This window comes from Pongo pygmaeus, chromosome 14 (genome assembly GCF_028885625.2).
Source record: "Pongo pygmaeus isolate AG05252 chromosome 14, NHGRI_mPonPyg2-v2.0_pri, whole genome shotgun sequence".
Lineage (NCBI taxonomy): Eukaryota > Metazoa > Chordata > Mammalia > Primates > Hominidae > Pongo > Pongo pygmaeus.
This window is the reverse complement of record NC_072387.2, coordinates 35,062,082-35,081,923: the sequence shown is the minus strand read 5'-3', so window position 1 is coordinate 35,081,923 and position 19,842 is coordinate 35,062,082. Positions and strand designations below refer to the sequence as shown.

At 37.2% G+C, this 19,842-nt stretch overlaps 1 protein-coding gene and 1 pseudogene across 4 annotated transcripts in view; both read right to left on the bottom strand.

Moving 5' to 3' along the window:
- Positions 1 to 19,842, bottom strand: part of WASF3 (WASP family member 3) — a 131,123-nt gene that overhangs the window by 97,262 nt on the left and 14,019 nt on the right. The gene's annotated exons all lie outside the window — the stretch shown is intronic.
- On the bottom strand, positions 13,763 to 14,618 carry LOC129011621 (small ribosomal subunit protein eS1-like; annotated as a pseudogene).

The following is a 19,842-nucleotide window of genomic DNA, read 5'->3' as shown; positions in this document are numbered from 1 at the left end:
GGCTGGTCTCCACTTTACTCTCTGTTCCCCAACAGACTGTTTTCCTGAGAAGCTAGAGCACTTCCGTCAAAGAAGTTGGATCACATCTCTCTTCCATTTCAAACCCTCTAGTGGCCGTTCAGCACACGTGGTGTGATGAAAATCTAAAACCTTTACGATGACCTAACAGAGCCACATGACCTGCTTCCTTCCCTCCCCTAACCACTCTGTCCTCATCTCTTACTCTCTCCCTCTCTCCCCCTCACTCTACTGCAGGTCTCCTCCCTGAACACACACACTAGAGAGCAGCCCACCAAGACCTTTGCACTTGCTACCATCTCTCCTGGAATGTTCCTCCCCACCCACCTACACCTCCGTGGCTCAGTCCCTCACACCCCCTTCAAATCTCTGCCCAAATATTACTTCTGCCTCACCCCAATTAAAACTGCAAGTCCTGAACCTCCTTACCCTTTTTAAATGCTTTTGTTCTCTCCATTACCATCTATTATCTTCTAATATGCTATGTGTGAATAATTTATTAATTTGTCTCCTTTACTGCCCAATTCTCCCATTAAAATGTCAGCTTTATGAGGGCAGGGATTTTTTTGAGGTTTTGTTCACTGATGTGTCCCAGTGCCCAGCTCAGTGCATGGAACACAGTAGGTGTGCAATAACTCACTGCTGAAAGGATGAAATGTGTATGTGGCATTTCATTCCCACATTTTGCATAGAAGAACGCAGAGAAATATTAGCTTAGCAGACTTTTGACATATTGATTTGGACCCTTTCTCTGTGTGCCCTCCCTTGGTGATCTCACCTAACAATCTCATTGAGATCTGCCTGTGCTTAAATCCCATCCAGATTACTTTTGTGAGCAGATTTATAGGGCAAACTTCTGGTTTAAGACTCACATTTAAAGGTGACATCTGTAGGAGGAAAGACATTTAAAGAGAAAAAGAAAGAAATTTTAACCAAATAATCTATTTTCCACCTTCTTTCGGGTTTCTTTTTTCTCAAATAAAAAAAGGTCAAAATTCAAAACTATTACTGGAGTTAAAGTAAATACCATGTTACATTTTTACAAAGAGTAAGAGGTGGCAATCTTATTAGTACAGAAATAACTAAAAATAACACAAATTTCACTTTTTTCTCTGTGATTTAACAGGTGTTGGGGGGGCTTCTCAGCAGAGGGTCACGAATAAAAAATTAACAGGATGGAAATTAACGCAATGGGAAATGAAAGCATCCAGGCTTCAAACCAAGAACATTCTGACAATGTCTTACAAACTGAGGACTGACAAAGCATATTAATGAGAAATACTGTTAGAATGCTATTCAGATACGGGTCTTCAGTTGCAGCTTTCCAAAAGAATTGGTTTCAAAGGGGAAGGGGAAGTTACACATAGAAAAGCAAAAGCATGTTCATGTTTTCCATTCCTTCCTGTACACTGAGCTCATGAGGTGAACCTTCATCTGCCCTGGCATAAGTCCAGCAATGGGGGGTGGCCATTCAAGAAACTAACACAAGAAGCAGGATGGCACCGCTCACTAACATTAAAATCTACAGATACATCTAGTCAAATTGAGTATGTTTACCTCTGTTCAAAACAATCCAAAGCATGAGGTCTAACATTCCCTCAGAGGCAGAAGGTAACCTACACCCCAGCCTACACTAACAGCATTATCTTTCATTTTATTTTAAGTTCACATATAAATCTGCCAAACTCTGTTGCGCTTTGGAGAAATAACTAAAGAAAAGCTTTAAGTACTAGATATAGTTAAAAATCATTCTAAAAGTATTAACATGGTACCTATTTTATTCTTAACATTCAACTAAAGCCAAAACAGCAAGACTCCTCATACAAATGCATCTATTGACAATGCCACATCAGGCTGGCATCACTAAACCTCAGTAAGACTTTACCACTTGCCTACATAAGTCACTTTCTAAGCCATATGGTTGTCCATCCCTGCTGGGCTCAATTTGCAGTAAAGTTCTGATATCTTGCAATCACAGCAATTCGCAACATGACACCATGTTCAGTGGCCACTTCTTCCTTCAATGCTCTCCAGGCACTGCCCCCCCTACTCCACATTACCCAGTTCTGAGAGGAACCATTTTTAGTGCTAAACTTCATGTCTGATAGAACAAGTTGAAACTTCTTCCAAACTAATACTCTCACAAAACACAAAACGCCCTACAGTCCACCTATTTGGTTGAACAAAAACAGAAAGGAACCAAGTAACTATCCATCTACTGAGTATTTGAAAAGCAGACATGGAAGAATGCTCAACCTCAAGCAATATAAAGAAATACAGGGCCAGGCACAGTAGCTCGTGCCTATAATCCCAGCACTTTGAGAGACTAAGGCAAGAGGGTCATTTGAGCCCAAGAGTTCGAGACTAGCCTGGGTAACATGGTAAAACGCCATCTCTACCAAAAAAAAAAAAAAAAAAAAAAATAGCTGGGTGTGGTGGTGTGTGCCTGTGGCCCCAGCCACTTGGGAGGCTGAGGTGGGAGAATCACTTGAGCCCAGGAGGTCAAGGCTGCAGGAAGCCATAATCATGCCACTGCACTCCAGCCTGGGTGACAGAGTGAGACTGTCTTAAAAAAATAAATAAATAAATTATAGAAGAAATACAAATTAGAGCTGCAATGCCATACCATTTTAACTTGTTAGATGAGCAAAGATTAAACACATGAAAAATCCCGATGTTGGCCAGGATGAGGAGGGACACAGGTACTGTCTGACACTTTACTGGTGGAAGTAAACTGTTACACATTTTAAAACTACAAAAGGTTCGACAAGATCAAATTAGAATCCAGAAGAAAAATATATACACATTTCCTAAAATGTACTCTGTGATGATAACTGAAACAGAAGCCGATTTGGGGATACTATTTGACTTTGGTAAAATCACGAGTAGGGTTTAATCTCTTACCCCAACCTCCTGGCCACAGCTGACTGAATGGAGACAGACACTACCTAAAATGGGCCAGGTTTCCCTCCCAGAAATCTGGAATTGGGACTCTGTGGTTCTGATTTGGTCTGGTCATGTTGTGTTTTTAAACAGTGAAAACATAAACCTCACATCACATTAAGTTATCCTGCCTCTATTTCTATTTAGCATACAAAAAACAGCATTTGAGGATTCAATAAACCAACTCCCACTCTGAATTTTTCAAACTTACACTCTAGGGTTATTTTCTGCTTATATTCTTGTTTTTCCTAACCTTCCTTCTCATCTTTCTGATTTGAAGAATAGTAATTTCTATCAGCTTATCTGATTATCATATTTACTTCTGCTTAAGAACATTATTTACAGTTATTTAATAGACTGAGTCTTGTGTAACTAGAGTCAACAAATTCCAAACCTTGCCCTCTACTTCAGAATATTATTCTTGATGGGATTATGGAGTTGCTGGTAAACTTTTCTTTAGGGTTTGGTTTTGGATTTTTTAGTGTTTTTTTTTTTTTAAGTCCTATAGCAATCATAAATCAATGAATCCTCAATGTAACTTTCCAAAAGAGACAAAAAAAACTTTTGGTCTCTTCATTTTAAAAACTCATTTTAATTTAATAGTGACTGACATTCACCAACAGATGAAGACCAATTTTTCCTCTTCATTTGTTACATTATTTTCCAATTTGTTACAAAATTATACAAGCTACAGATCGGATGTGCCCTTCAAAATGTCAAGTTTGACTTTAGAGAATTACCACCCCCCCTTGATTGTCTTCTCCCATGAACCCATCATTCTGTCCAGCAGCTCTCAATCTAACAACATTCAAAAAGCAAAGAAGATATACATACTTATTTCAATCATAATAGTCAATTATGACAGCACAAATAACTTAAGCTTTCAAAGCACTTAATTGTGCTGAAGATACAATCATGCTACATACTTCAAAAATAATACTCCCCTATCCTGTTTTTAGAGAACTCTGAATATCTAGACAATATGCTTCCTTTCAAAACACCAACTGGTTATAGAGGAAAAGAAACAGACAAATGATCTTGCCAAGAGCCATTTCTGTAGTTTCCCTCCACTGAGTAGCCCTTTCAGAGGCCACAAAGATTTAAATTCAATCCTTGATTGGATTGATGATACACCACCTTTTATTTATTTAGAATTGAATTTTCACAAAAAAAAAAAAAGAGTTTAGGGAACTCTAATTCAGCTGTTTCCAATTTTTCCAAGTATGAGGACCCCTCTGCAATACTAAAACACAAACAACCAACCAACCAAAAAAAAAAAAGCAAAAAAACTGAGGATTCTTTTTAAAAAGAAAACTGAGGATTCTTCTTCCTTTTTTTTTTTTTTTTGAGGCAGGGTCTTAGTCTGTCGCCCAGCCTGGAGTTCAGTGACACGATCCTGGTTCACTGCAATCTCCACCTCCCAGGCTCAAGTGATCCACCCACCTCAGCCTCCCAAGTAGCCAGGACTACAGGTGTGTGCCACCACACCTGGCTAATTTTTTGTATTTTTGGTAAAGACAGGGTTTCGCCATGTTGACCAGACTGAAATTGAGGATTTTTAAAATAGCTCTATTTAGTGATGAAAATACAGAAACCAAAAAAATTGTCAGTACAAAATAACTCTCTTAAAAGCACCTGCAAACATCTATAAAATAGTAAAACATGAATTTAATCTTTTTATTACAGAGCCAGTTAATGTCAGAATAAGGTCTAAAACCCAGTCTCCAGATTTATAATACAGATGGGGCTCTTAGAATTGATCACGGAGGGCAGGTGTTTCTTGAGTATCCCTGACAATTCTCTTAGGAACTAGACAAGCTTACTTGAAAGTTCTTATAGAAAAGCAAACAAAGACAGACAAGACAATTCTGAAAAAGAAGAATAAGGGTAGAGAACATCCCCTCTCAGATATTAAAACATTATAAAGCTTCAATAATTAAAATAGTGTGAATAAATAAACCTATAATGGAATAGACTAGAAAATGCAGAAACTGACAGTATATATAGGAACTCAGTATAAGATGGATGCGACATTTTAAATCCCTAGGGTAAGAGTTATTGGTTAAATGCTATTATAACAACTGGATACTCATTAGGAGAAAAAAATCAAATTGAGTCCTCACTTTACCCCTTATACCAAAAGAAGTTTCAGATGTATTAACAGCAAAAATGTGCAAAATAAAACCAATAAAGAGCAAAAAGAAACACACAAAAAAATTTTAACAATCTTGAAGAAGAAAACGTCTTTCAAAACATTATTGAAAAACAATAAAGGTCAAATATTAAACTACTTGAAAAAAATCAAATATTACTTTATTACAGAAAATTCTATAAACAAAATCAAGATTATATATCAAATGAGGTCTTTTTGGGGCATCATAATTCTATCCACAAACCCAGGGTTCTGTGACACCCAAGTACAGCACTCTATTCCATGCAATCCCAAATCACTGGAAAGGAAGCTTTTAATACAGTAAATATCAAGTCATCTAACAGAATCCATGGTAATAGCCTTAAACCTTTCTTTCCTAGGCCTATCAGGTAAGTTTTCTATAGCACCAACCTCAGCTATTACCTCCACTCACATTAGAAACTGTCAGCCACACAGCAAGGCAAGGGCTTTTATTATGCATTTGGGGGGTTTATAGTTTAATTTTAGCAGAAGATAGAGCAAAGCAATACAAGTCAAAAGGTTTTTCTAGCCTTGCTCTGGGATTATATGGTCTCACCACCAACATGCAGGTTCGGCAGTGAACACTTACCAAGTTTATAACATCAACAGAGATTTCTGAGCCCCTACTATATGAAAGGCATTATGCCAAACCTGAGATGAAGAACAGTCTTCTGCCTTCCAGAGGCTTACAATCTAACTTAGTCTAAGAGACCATGAGGTAGGGACATCTGCTTACCAACTAGCAGTAACACAGAATTATGCTTCAGTCTTCAAATCTCTCCATATGACTGAGTATAGTAAACTTATAGTTATTTAACTTATCACTATTAAGGAAAGCACAGCTAACCATATGATTTTTATCAAAGCAAGTGTGTAGGCATACCTGTGATTCAACCCAAAACCTGAAAGCACTGATGTAACAGCATATCAGCTCAGTGAGGGACTCCATCCACAAGATAATTAATGTAAACAGCTGCTGTTTACATTTGGATCTTTAGTTCTATCCCATCTGGATTTCCATCGTTTTTATTTCCCTTTATCCATAGCTGGTATTTCTCCAAGTTCTTGTCAATTTGTTCTTCCATTTTGACACAAAATATTATTTATTACAACTATAAATTGGCTTTCTTCATCTCAGTCCACTTTTTTTTTTTTTTTACGTATTTCTTTCTTTTTGCATTCCACAGTATTGCTTGGGAAAATGATATTATTTATGCCATGGTGAAAGCTGAGTCAGGCAGGGATCTGCCACCTCACTACTTTCCTTCCAGATGATGGAATGCTGGCTGTATTCTTCCACTCCCTTGACTATTTAGTTAGCAGGAGTTATCAGAACCATCAGCAGAGCAACAACAGTTTTCCTATTTCAATTTACAAAGAAGACTTTGAAACACACAATAAGGACTTTCTGTAAGGTCAATCTACAGGGCAATACTGACTTTGCAAGAAATTCCAAAACTGCTTGTCACGTATATGCCTTCAACACACAACCACTAGCAACTAAAATTTCTGAATAATTATCTCACATCTTTCTTTGCTGCCTGTGAATGTTTCCTAGATAACTGAACATAAAACTGAGGAATGCTTTACAAATTCCTTATTTTAACTTACAGAAATAATTAAACTCAAGACAAATCATCTTTTGCCTGGTAATTACAAAGAAATGACTGAAATTACAAGTCAACTCCAATAAGCCATCCTTAATAAATTTCTATAATACTAGTAATTCCACTGGTTAACGACCAGAACTCTCAATAAAGTGCAGTGCGTTTATCAATACAGATTAACAGAGACCATATAGTCTTCATTTCAAATCCTAGGACTAGTTTCCACAAAAATTATGTTCACTGCACAGCACTGGAAATTAAGGTCACCTTTTTACTTTACAAATAAGCACCTTAGAGAAGAAGTCTTAGTATTTCCCGGGAATTAAAAAGACACTCTTTCACATCTGCCACAGTCAGGAATTTTCATAACCTTGAGATGGTTCATCTGTGTTCCAGCAGAAACCACTAGTCATCCAGCAAAAGCAGCAAGAAAAGGAAAAGGTTCACCATGGTTCACCATTCTGTTAATTTACTGGTCCCTTGCAACTAAGTGATTAATCTACGATGAGAGGGAAGAGAGAAAGAGGTACCTGGAAGGAAGAGTCTTTGTTAAATGCTTGTTTGATCTCCATAATCCTGCAAAACCAATTGTGAATCTTTTTCCCCTCCAGGGAGGTGGGGGAGGTACCACTTAGAAGTTAGGGGGTTAAGTAAACATTACAGGAAGTCACAGGTCCAATGCACTGAACCCAAACACACTTCACTGAATTGAGTTTTCAGAACCTTTTTAAGTGGATCACATCTGTGGTAAGCCATTTCTGCTTCTGCACTGCAAATCTTTTTGGGCTACTTGAGTGGCAACCACACTTCTGACTCCTGTTACTATCTGCCGCTGCTGTGGCTATTTGAAGAGACTGAAACAGGCTTTAGGTAGCCTCCTGATCACAAAGCAAACTCCAACAAAGCTAGAGTGGCTTCAAAAGATAGTCGAGGCTTAAAGAAGTGTTGGAAAAGGATGTTCTAGAAATTAAATACAGAGGGTAAAGTACAAACACCATAGCGGAGTGTGCTCAGGGTCATTCTTCTGAAAAATGGTCCAAAGAAATAACAAGTAATATAATCAAATTCATAATTTAAAACATTTTTCAATGAAATAAGGAATTTTCAATGAAATAAGGAATTTTCAATGAAAGACACTACCTAGCAGAAAATAACTCCTACTTGGGCTTAAGGAGCCTTCGACTCTTAGCTTCACCCCCACTTCTGCCTACTCTAATTATGAGCTACTCTGCATCTTTAAGTACTTCCATTTTGAGTAAAAACAAAATAATAAACACTATAGGAGAAGGAGCCCTAGACTAGAATCAGGATTTCTTGAACCAGCTTTACTGTTCACTTGCCATTTGTGACCATAAGAACCTTTCTATTTCTCAACCATTACGGAAAATAATCGTTTTTTCTGTCCTTGCTTGCTCCCTTTGGAACTTGTCCCCATGTGACCAGTGTCATCTGAATAATAAGCCACCTCATGGTGTTGTATACATCAAATGAGATCACATAACTAAAAACACTTAACCCATAAATCATTATGCAAACATGTACTCTTATCAAAACTGATAGATGCTATCCACAGTAACTGTCCAAACTGCTTTACCATGGCTGTTGCTATCTTTCCACTAAGACCCTAGGCTTCAAATTACCACCTTAGCATTAATTTCTTTCTGCCCCCGTTTTAAGCATCCATAGAGGTGCCTGTCATTATCTTTCTTATTGACTAATTATTCTCTCAAGGTATCTATCCTATTAGAATATATGTTAATAGCTGGAAAAAGGGACCTACATTGTTTTTGCCCTCTCTTCCAAGGTATGGTCTCAAAACACACATACAGATCTGAAGGTTTCTTAGGGATTTTCTCTCTATTGCTGCTTTCTTTACTCTGCCAGTTACTGGGAAATTTTCTATTCTCGGTACAGTACTAAGCACTTTATTTATTATTTACATTCTCTTACTTAAGTATACTCTTTAAGTACAACACTGCTGTGAGGTAGGCTTTTTTTTTTTTTTTTTTTTTTTTGAGACGGAGTCTCACTCGGTCACCCAGGCTAGAGTGTAGTGGTATGATCTCGGCTCACTGCAACCTCCACCTCCTGGGTTCAAGCAATTCTCCTGCCTCAGCCTCCCAAGTAACTGGGACTATAGGTGCACACCACCACACCTAGCTAATTTTTTGTATTTTAGTATAGACAGGGTTTTCACTGTGTTGCCCAGGCTGTTCTCGAACTCCTGAGCTCAGGCAATCCGCCCACCTCGGCCTCCCAAAGTGCTAGGATTACAGGTGTGAGCCACCGTGCCCAGCCCAGCTTTCTTTTTTAGATTAGGAAATCAAGGATCACAGAAGTTAAGAAATGTCCCCGAATCACACAGCTAATTAACAACAGAGTCAAGATTTGAACACAAATCAGTCTGGCCCCAAAGCCCCTGCTCCTGACCTGTCCCATCAGGTCTTAGAGGCAACAGAGCATCCAGTCCAGAGCCTGAAACCTACACAAGGGTGTAGGTATAGTCAGGAACCATCCACATGTAATTGCATTTATATATAACCTACTTTGTTCAGAAAGCAAGATAACATTTATTGGAAGTGAAAAAGAAGTATCAAATGAGTTAGAAATCAGACTCATGCAAAGACGCATCCTTTTAAATCCTATACACTGGCTTACAGTGAACCATAAATTTGGTTCAAGAACTTCTAAAGAGGAAGCTCATGGATTATACAATTTACTGTCTATAAACCACAAATCTATCAAATACTCAAGGAATGTTCCTTCATTCCTGACTCTAAAACCTGAAAATAATTTCAGCAAACATAGTTAAGTCCATACCTGGTAACATTCTATGCCAAAGCAAAGGCTGAAGAATCACTTTATTTTCCTCTGTATTTGATACTCCAAATGATGCCTTCTATTCTGATCATATCAAAGCCTAGTTTATAGCAAATGACTGTCAAGGAAAGACTCTCTAGTAGGCGCTAATTTTTTAAAAAAGCCAAGAGCCTCTGATAGCTTTCCACTCATAACATACTTATTTGGGATCCCTTCCCCTTAAAAGCAGTGGTTTTGTAACTTTTTTTTTTAAGCAGAACCTTTTCTTAAAATAAAACTTTCATCAAAACACTAAACAGCTAAAAGGGAGTTGCTCTGATTGGAACAAAAGTGAAAGTTTTCCCACTGATTTCTGTGGGGAAATAGATCAAAATGCCTTGCTCAACTCAAACTTTTCTGGATTTCTATTCATTCAACTGTAAAAAAAAAAAAAAAAATTGGCTGGTCTAGGTTAACTCCTCAGATTACTACCTCAGAAATTCTGTTAACTTAAATTTAAATGAAATTTGCAAAATCTTCTGAGGATAGTCAGATTAATCAAATTCTATTCAACTTAGGAAAAGAAACCACATTCCATCCATTCACATATGGTTTCCTCATTTTATCACAACCAATACTTCCAAAATAATCTTAAAAAAAAAAATTTGACCAGGTATAGTGGCTCACACCTATAATCCCAGCATTTTGGGAGGCCAAGACAGGCAGATCACTTGGGCTCAGGAGTTCAAGACCAGCCTGGGCAACATGGCAAAACCCCCTCTCTTCTAAAAATACAAAAAATTAGCCAGGCATGGTGGTACATGCCTGTAATCTTAGCTACTCGGGAGGCTGAGGTGGGGGGATCAACTGATCCCAGAAGTCAAGCTTGCAGTGAGCCAAGATTGTACCACTGCATCCCAGCCTGGGTGACAGGAGTGTGACCTTGCCTTAAAAAAAAAAAAAAAGAAATTCATGCTGAGTGCAGTGGCCCACGCCTGTAATCCCAACACTTTGGGAGGCCGAGGTGGGCAGATCACCTGAGGTTGGGAGCTCGAGACCAACCTGACCAACACGGAGAAACTCCATCTCTACTAAAAATACAAAATTAGCCGGGTGTGGTGGCACACGCCTGTAATCCCAGCTACTCGGGAGGCTGAGGCAGGAGAATCGCTTGAACCCGGGAGACGGAGTTTGAGGTGAGCCAAGATCGTGCCATCGCACTCCAGTCTGGGCAACAAGAGCAAAAACTCTGTCTCAAAAAAAAGGAAAGAAAAAAGAAATTTCAAAACTACCAGAAATAATTTGACCTGAGAATTAGGCAGCCCCCAAAATAAAACCAAAATATCAACAAGCAACAAAAAATAACATATGAAATCCAATACTTTAGGAATCATACTTGAATGCTAATTGAACCTACAAAAGAAATATTAATCTAATGCTCGTCGAGTTTTAGACAAAGCCCATGGAAAGTTTAGCACCATTCATTCAGGTGTTTCTGAAGAAGAACTGAACATCTTGAGAGAAGCAGAAAACTGTATGTGTTTTAAGTTATATTATCCTATGGCACTTCTGACAAAAGAAAACCACAAAAGCCAACTTTTGGACGTATTCATATTAATAAGATTCTATCCTAATATTCTAAAAGGTAAAAGTTAGACATTTTTTTAATGAAAGATAATGGAAAGCAGAAAATGCACAGTAAGAATTGTCTTAATTACTGGAAATGCAGGCACCTCTAATTTTCAATATCTAAGGCAGGGGTGTCCAATCTTTTGGCTTCCCTGGGCCACACTGGAAGAAGAATAATTGCCTTGGGCCACACATAAAATACACTAACACTAACACTAATGACAGCTGATGAGCTAAAAATAAGTAAATAATAAATAAATCACAAAAAAATCTCGTAATGTTCTAAGAAAATTTACAAATTTGTGTTGGGCTGCATTCAAAGCCATTCTGGGCCATATGCAGCCCATGGGCCATAGGTTGGACAAGCTTGATTTAAGGTTTCAGAAATACAATCAACCTAGAAAGCATCTTCAGCATGATTCAGTTTTGCTTTCTCTGAGCTCATTTATTCATTTCCCTTGCCAGTTCATTCATTTCTGATAACCAAGCATAATCAGTGCTCACACCAAACACCAGGAGCGCCATCTCCTGGTTTTAAAAAAAGGGTAAACACAAGGGTCTATATCATGCTGAACACTGGGTGAGGGGGTCCGGGGGGCTGTTACAGAGAGAATCATGTTGTTTCTTTTTTCTCTTTCAGGAATTCACTGAAACAAACAAAAAACAAAATAGTAAACTAGGCAAAGTGACAATGTAGGTGAGATACCATTATACCTGCAAAACAACCCAAAAAGTAAATGTCTTTTCAGTAAAAGAATGCCACTACTTTCAACCTTACTTCCTGTCCTTGGCACTTCAGTTTAACATGTGTCTAGAACCAGACTACCCACCTATATATTTCGTGGACAATTAAAATATTTGAATGTATTTGTCTGCTATCCAAAATTAACTAATGGTAAGCAAAAAATAATAATTACTATAATTAATTTGTTAATAATAATCATCACTATCTTTCCCCTTCTCTAGGCTTGGATATTTACTTTTGTATTTTAATCTAGTTTCTCTCTCCTTAAGGCAAGGGGATCACTTGAAGCCAGGACTTCAAGACCAGCCTCAGCAGCATAGCAAGACCCCATCTCTAAAAAAAAACTTAAAAAATTAGCCGGTCCTAGTGGCACACACCAATAGTCCAAGCTACTCAGGAGGCTGAGGTGGGAGGCTCACCTGAGCCCAGAGTTTGGGGTTACAGTGAGCTATGACTGCACCACTGCACTCCAGAGCCTGGGCGACAGAGCAAGACCCGGACCCACAAAAAAAAAAAAAAAAAAAAAAAAAAAAGGAAATGTATCCCAAGAATATAAGATTGGCTTAATCTCCAAAAATCAATATAATAACTACTATCATAAAGGACAAAATCACATGATCATTTCAATAGAAAAAGCATTTCCCAAAATCCAATATCCATTCATGACTGTTGATTTGTTAAAGAAAAGATGTTAAATGATATCAAGAACAATACAGTATGTGTGTGTTAATGGAGACACAATGAGGAAGCTAAGGCAAAATACATGAAACAAAAGAAGTTTATTACTCATAGGTCCCAGAGAGGTTAGAGTGCCAAACAGAGACAGACAAGAGGTCCTGAGACAGGAGAGGGAAGGAGCAGGAGGGAGAGGGAGAAATAAGAACTGTGGAACTACACCTTTAAGGGACATTATTCCTTATGCTTTCCTTCTTGTGAATTGGTTAAAGAAAACAAATGTGAACGGGAACTTATTCACATGACTTCTGAGGCTGACCATTAGGTTTTACTGTGGTCGGCAGCTCATGGTGTGTTGCATTTTGGGTCAGTGAGATGAGGCACAAGTAGGCCATATTGCAAACAACTGCAGGGAGGGGAAGTTCTAACTAGGCCAAAGGTGACAGGGCATGACTGAATTACAGACAATTTATGTTAGGCCTAAAATGAATGCTAAGGTAGCAACTATATTAAACTTATCACAGTGATTAAAAACTCCTAGACTTAGAAGAAAACTTCCTCAACCTGATAAGTCGTCCACAAGAAAACAACTAACAACACGCTTAATGTTGAAGGACTGAATGCTTTCCCCCGAAATCAGGAACAAGGGAGGAATATCTAATCTTATAATTTCTACGCAATATTGTAAAGAAGTTCTATCCAGTGCAATAAGGCAGGAGGAAAGAAAAGAAGGGGGAAAAGGAGGAGAAAGTATCTAGATTGGAAAAGAGGTAAAATTGTCTTGCTAGTCAATTTCATGATTACCACATTTTATGATGCTATACATAAAAAAAGTCTAAGGAATCCACAATAAAACTACTAGAATTAAAAGACAAATTCAACAAAGTCACATGATACAAATTAATATAAAGAAATCAACTGTAGTGACTACAAAGAGGAAACCTAAGGGAGTTCCTCTGTGCTGATGAAACAGTTCTGTAACTTGATGTGGTAGTGATTACATGAATCTATACACATGATTAAATTGCACAAAACTACACAACTGAGTGCATGTATAAACTAGTGAAATCTGAATAAGGTCTGCAGATTGTACCAATGTCAATTTCCTGGTTTTGATTTTTTTTTTTCCCCACAAATAGGACTTTTTACTTGCCATTATTATAAGTCTGAACTTTAAACAGATTCTTGGACTGGTGGTCCATATCCATCAGCTCATTCAACTTTAGCACCTGTCTTGCTCCCAGTGGCTTTTCCAGAACTACTGCCTTCAAGCTCCATGAGTTTTCCCAATTCAAACTTGGGCTTCTTCAGCATTTTTACTTTTCTAACGAAGACATCATGGAGAGGATAAATGGATTGGCAAGCCTTTTCTATGTCTTTTCCAATGCTGTCTGGAATCAATTTATTGACCACTTTTTTCAAGTCATTTTTCTGCACCTCCCGGGTCTTGATTTCCATCATATTCTTCCGGATTTGGAGGACCTGTTGGTGCTGAGCATAAAAGGTTTTCCATATCCGATTGTTACATTTTTTTTTAGGAAAACCAACACAGAACAGACAAAGCAAGTAACCATCGGTAGTCTTGACATCAACATGAGCTTCAATCACTGTCTGCCATTTTTTGACCATGGAACACATTTTGTCACGGGTAAGATCCATGTCAAGGAAGTTGGGAAGTTTTTGCCCTGAACATCTTCAGTAATCGGCTTGAATTTTCTAAATGCAATCTCATCATTCTGCAAATCAGCAAGACTCACTTCAAACACATGACCCTTGAGGCCATCAGATGCAATTTTGTTTCCTTGGGTCCTGGTGACTAGCATCTTTCCAATATTCCTTATATTGAACACAGCAGGTGCTTTCACATCATACCAATCTTTCTTAGAAAATGGATCAACCACTTTCTTCTTGGCTCCCTTTTTGCCTCCTTTCGTAAGGCGTTTGTTCTTGCCAACAGCCATGGTGCTGCTCAGAGAGCCAAAAGGGCGGTTCTGATATTATACTATAGTTATGTAGGATGTTACCACTGGAGGAAGCTGGGTAAAGAATACGTAGAACCTCTGTGAACTATTTTTGCATTTCCAATGAGTCTACTATTGTTCCACAATAAAGTTATTTTTAAAGTTAACTGTAATTCTACATACTAACAACAAACTATGAAAAATGAATATAATCTTCAGATGACTCTTTTCTGAAAACTTGGGAACCACTGACTTAGACCCTTTTTGAGATAGTAAGTACATAAGTTACATAAGCACATGATGTACCACACTCCAAACTATATCTCAGTGAAGTTCCCAAACATTACAATCTCCTGGCTATCATTTAAAATTTTCAAAGCCCACGTACCACTTCAGACCATCGCAATTTCTGAGGCTAGGTCAAAGGCATCAGTACTTCTGAAATTCCCCACATAAACCACTACTGCATGAGGCAACAATTCTCAAATTTATGTTCCAGGACCTCTTACAGTTCAAGACCCCAAGAAGAGTAACAATAGAAAAGGAAAAAAAAAGAAAGTAATGAAACAGGAGTGGCTTGAACCCAGGAAAGAAACAAAAGAAAGAAAAAGTCATAGTAGAGAAGGAATTAAGATGTCCAAGGGAGAATAACAGATTCAAATGAAAATTTTACAAAGGGCATTGAGGAAAAGTAGAAAAACAACCATAAGAAAGTGAAATTTCAAAAGAAGTATAAAGGGTCAAAGTTGAAGTGAATAAAACAGAAATTAGGCAAAGAAGGTCAAATATTCATATAATTAGAAATACATATACCTCCAAGATACATATACATCAAACTCTGGAAGAAGATATTCAAAACACTAAAAGAGAATATTTAAAATAATACTCTAAGAAAACTTTCTGAAAATAAAAGACCTGAATCTACACATTTTAAGAACCAACTGGGGAAAACTGACCAAGAACAAACTACCCCAAAAATGTAACGTAGTAAACTATTAGACTTTACGCATATGAAAGGCATCTTCAAGGCCTCCATGCTAAAAGATATCAGAGAATGATATCAGAGAATGAATCATCCTGGCATCAGACTTAGCAAAGCAACATAGAAAGCAAGACTAGTAGAAAATCATTCTCAAAAAGCTTAAGGGTGAGAACCTGTCTCAAATAAATAAATACCAAAAATAAGAAAAGAAGCTCAGTAAAAAGGATTGTATATCAAGCCAACCTGTCCTTCAACTAATGAGGCTAATAAAAAAACTATGAACAAGCAAGAACTCACAAAATGCTTACACATGTATCTTTCCTGAGGGTTCTAATCCCTTTCTCAACCCAGGTTCATCATCTGGACCACAGGCTATGTTCTCAGTTCTGCCAAGAACATTATACAACTAATACAATTCTAGATGCACAGGAGAGACACTGATACATTACATTCAATGGAACATCCGGGCTTGAGCTCCATCTAAAACAAGGGATGACTAAAGAAACGTAAGCAAAAGGACTGGTCACAAAGTGAGCATTTTATGTATTTAACTGTAGAACTAAGAATAAAAACATGACAGAAAAATTATACATAAACTGTATATGTCCTGAAAAAATTTGAAAATGCAACTGAAATAATGGGAGGAAAGGGAAGAGAAAAAGGAAAGAAAAAAAAGCCATACAATCATAGGTGATTGTATGGTGAACAGATGAGAAGGAAAAGATGCCTTTTAAAAGTAGCATACAAGACAGTAAAAAGATAAGTTAAAAATAAGAAGGAGTTGGCCAGGCACGGTGGCTCACGCCTGTAATCCCAGCAATAGGTTAAAAATAAGAAGGGGTTGGCCAGGCACGGTGGCTCACGCCTGTAATCCCAGCACTTTGGGAGGCCAAGGTGGGCGGGTCACAAGGTCAGGAGATCGAGACCATCCTGGCTAACACAGTGTAACCCCGTCTCTACTAAAAATACAAAAAATTAGCCGGGCGTGGTGGCAGGCGCCTGTAGTCCCAGCTACTCCGGAGGCTGAAGCAGGAGAATGGTGTGAACCCAGGAGGTGGAGCTTGCAGTGAGCCGAGATCGCACCACTGCACTCCAGCCTGGGTGACAGAGCGAGACTCCATCTCCAAAACAAAAAAAGAAGAAAGGGTTAAGGTACTACAAAAGGTACTAATTCAATGGTACTATTAGAAGAAAAACTTAGTCCCACCTTCCTGATATCAAAAGAATTTTGTAAATTAAGAAAAACACATCAAACAATAAATGAACAGAGTAAATATACCAAAATACAGACAGTAATTTAACACAATGACAGAACTGAGAACAAACCTATCAGTTATAACAATTAATATGAATGAGCTTAACTTGTTTATTAAAAGAAAGATATTTTCAAATTTGCTTAGAAAGCAAAGACTATGCTGTATATAAGAGACATACTTAAAATGCAGTGATTCAAAAACGCTAAAAATAAAGGAACAAAAATTTACCAGGTAAATAAAAATAATTAGACAAAAAAAAAATTAAGACAAAAGTTATCTGAATAGACCTAACTACTTTTAAATACTAAAACTTAATTTCACAATGCAGAATACATTATTAATCTCTATGAACTAAATAACAAATTAAGGCTGATCCAAGAGTAAATAAATAGAAACACACCATAAATAAAACACACTACTTGATACAAAGCAGAGCATAGGAAAAAAAAAGATATAAATGATTTCAACAGTATAACCAACAAAGTAGTTTTTCTGTATATATAGAGAGAGAGACAGCACTACACTCTGGTAACAGAGAATATAGCTTCTTAAACACTCACAGAAAATTATGTTAAGGCACAAAGAAATCATTACTATGTTCATAAAATGAAAAATCACAAAAAATATCCTCTGATCACAGTGCAAAAACAAAACTAGAAATACAAAACACTGAAAATGATACAAATACTATAAGGAGAGGTGGACAAATGAACAGTGGTACAGTTATACAATGGAAAATTATACAGCAAAAATAACAGATGAATTTAACAAAACTTGTTGAATGCAAGATTTAAAAACAAAACTACATAATAATGATTGTATTTCTGTAAAGTTCAAAAGCAGACAAAACTCAATATTAGAAGTCAACTTAGTGGTTACCTTTGGAGAGGGTGGGCATGAGATGAAGGGAATGTGAGGCCTTCTAAAGTTCTGGGAATGGTCTGAGTGCTGGTTTCATGGATGAATTATTTTGTGAAAATTCAACTATACTTCTGATGTAGACTTTTCTGTATCCATATCAGTAAAATATACAAAAATAATAATACTAGTAATTAAACCAAGAAAAATAAAACTAGAAATTAAGAACAAAAAAGCCTTTCCACCTAAAAATTTATACAACTCTTGGGTGAAAAGGGATATACAAACAAATGACTGAATTTCTGAGAGATAATGAGAAGCTATACATCAGAGTCCATAGAACACATTTAAAGTAGTAATCAAGGAAAGAAAAGCAAAAATAAACAAATGGGATTGCATCAAATTAAAAAGCTTCAGCACATCAAAGGATAAAATGAACTATGCACTTAAAAATGGTTAAAACCATAAACTTAATGTTATGTATATTTTACCACCAAGAAAAAACTGAAATAAAGCACAATCTAAGTTTATCAAGGAAAAATGAGCAAATGCACAAATACAAAAAGATAAAATATATTAATCACAGGAAAGTAAGTACTCTGTACACCTCTACAGAAATGAATTTAAAAGCCTAGATGAAATGGATAATTTCATAGGAAAACAGAGTTTACCCAAATGGACACCCATAGAGATAGAAAGCTTAGGCCAACTAAATTCCATAGAAGAACTGAAAAAAAGTTATCAAACTACCCTCCCCCAAGAAACCCAGATGGTATCAAGAGGCAAGTCTAACAAACCTATACAAACCAGATAATCCCAATATTACAATTTTTTTAAACATGAAAAAATATTCCCAAATCCTTTTTTATAAATCAAGTGTAATATTAATAACTGAACCTGACTGTGATCACACAAAATAGGAACATTACAAACCAATATCACATATGAATATTAATGCCAAATTCTGAAATAAAATATTAACAGACTCCAACACCACATTAAGAGTTTATACTAGGTCAGGTGCAGTGGCTCCCGCCTGTAATCCCAGCACTTTGGGAGGCTGAGGCAGGCGGATCACTTGAGGTCAGGAGTTCATGATCAGCCTGGCCAACATGGTGAAACCCCATCTCTAATAAAAATATAAAAATTAGCCTGGCATGGTGGTACGTGCCTATAGTCTCAGCTACTCGGGAGACTGAGGCAGGAGAATCGCTTGAATCTGGGAGGCCAAGGTTGCAGTGAGCCGAGATCGTGCCACTGTACTCCAGCCTGGGCGACAGAGCGAAACTCCATCTCAAAAAAAGAGTTTATACCAGGAATGCAATAATGATTCCAGTTAGGAAATCTAGTAATATAATTCACCATATTCATAAGTCTAACAAGAAAATCATATAATTGCCTCCACAGGAGGCCAAAAAAGCCCTTGACAAAATTCAGTATTCATTCCTAATATATATATAGAATAAATAGGAATAGATGCATACTTTCTTAACACAACTTAAGACAGAACAAGAATGAATTAGGGTAAGAACATGTGCATGCACGCACATACACACGGTGAGTGCAAGTGCCAATATCCTAAAGGGCAAATTCTACACACATTCCCATTAAGGTCAGGAACCAGATACGAATGCCCACTACCTTTTCCACTATTTAACATTTTTCTGAAGGTATTCACCAAGGCAATTAGACAACAGAAAACAATTAAAGCCACAAACAACGGAAAAAAAGAAAAACAACTCTCTAGTGGTTGATGACATGTTAGTAAACCTGAAAAACTCCAGGAATCAATGACAAAATTAACTCAATTAAAGAATTCAGCAAGGTAGCAAGATATAAAGTAAACAAACTAGTCTTCACATACACAAAGAATAACCAGTTAGAATGTAAAATGGAACAGAAAGTCTCATTTATAACAGCAACAAAATACTCAGGAATAAACAACAGAAATGTTCAAAACCTATACAAAGAAATCTATAAATCTATACACACCTGAAAGGCACATGAAAGTAGACGAACATTCGACTGTTCTTGGCTAAGACATCACAACTTCATCAGGTTGTCAGAGTTGATTTATAAATATAAAGCAATTCCAATAAAAATTACACAGCTTTTTAATGGAGCTCAACAAATTGATGCTGAAGTTCATGTGGAAAAGCAAACACAAAAGAACAGCTCAGTAAATGTTGCAAGGGA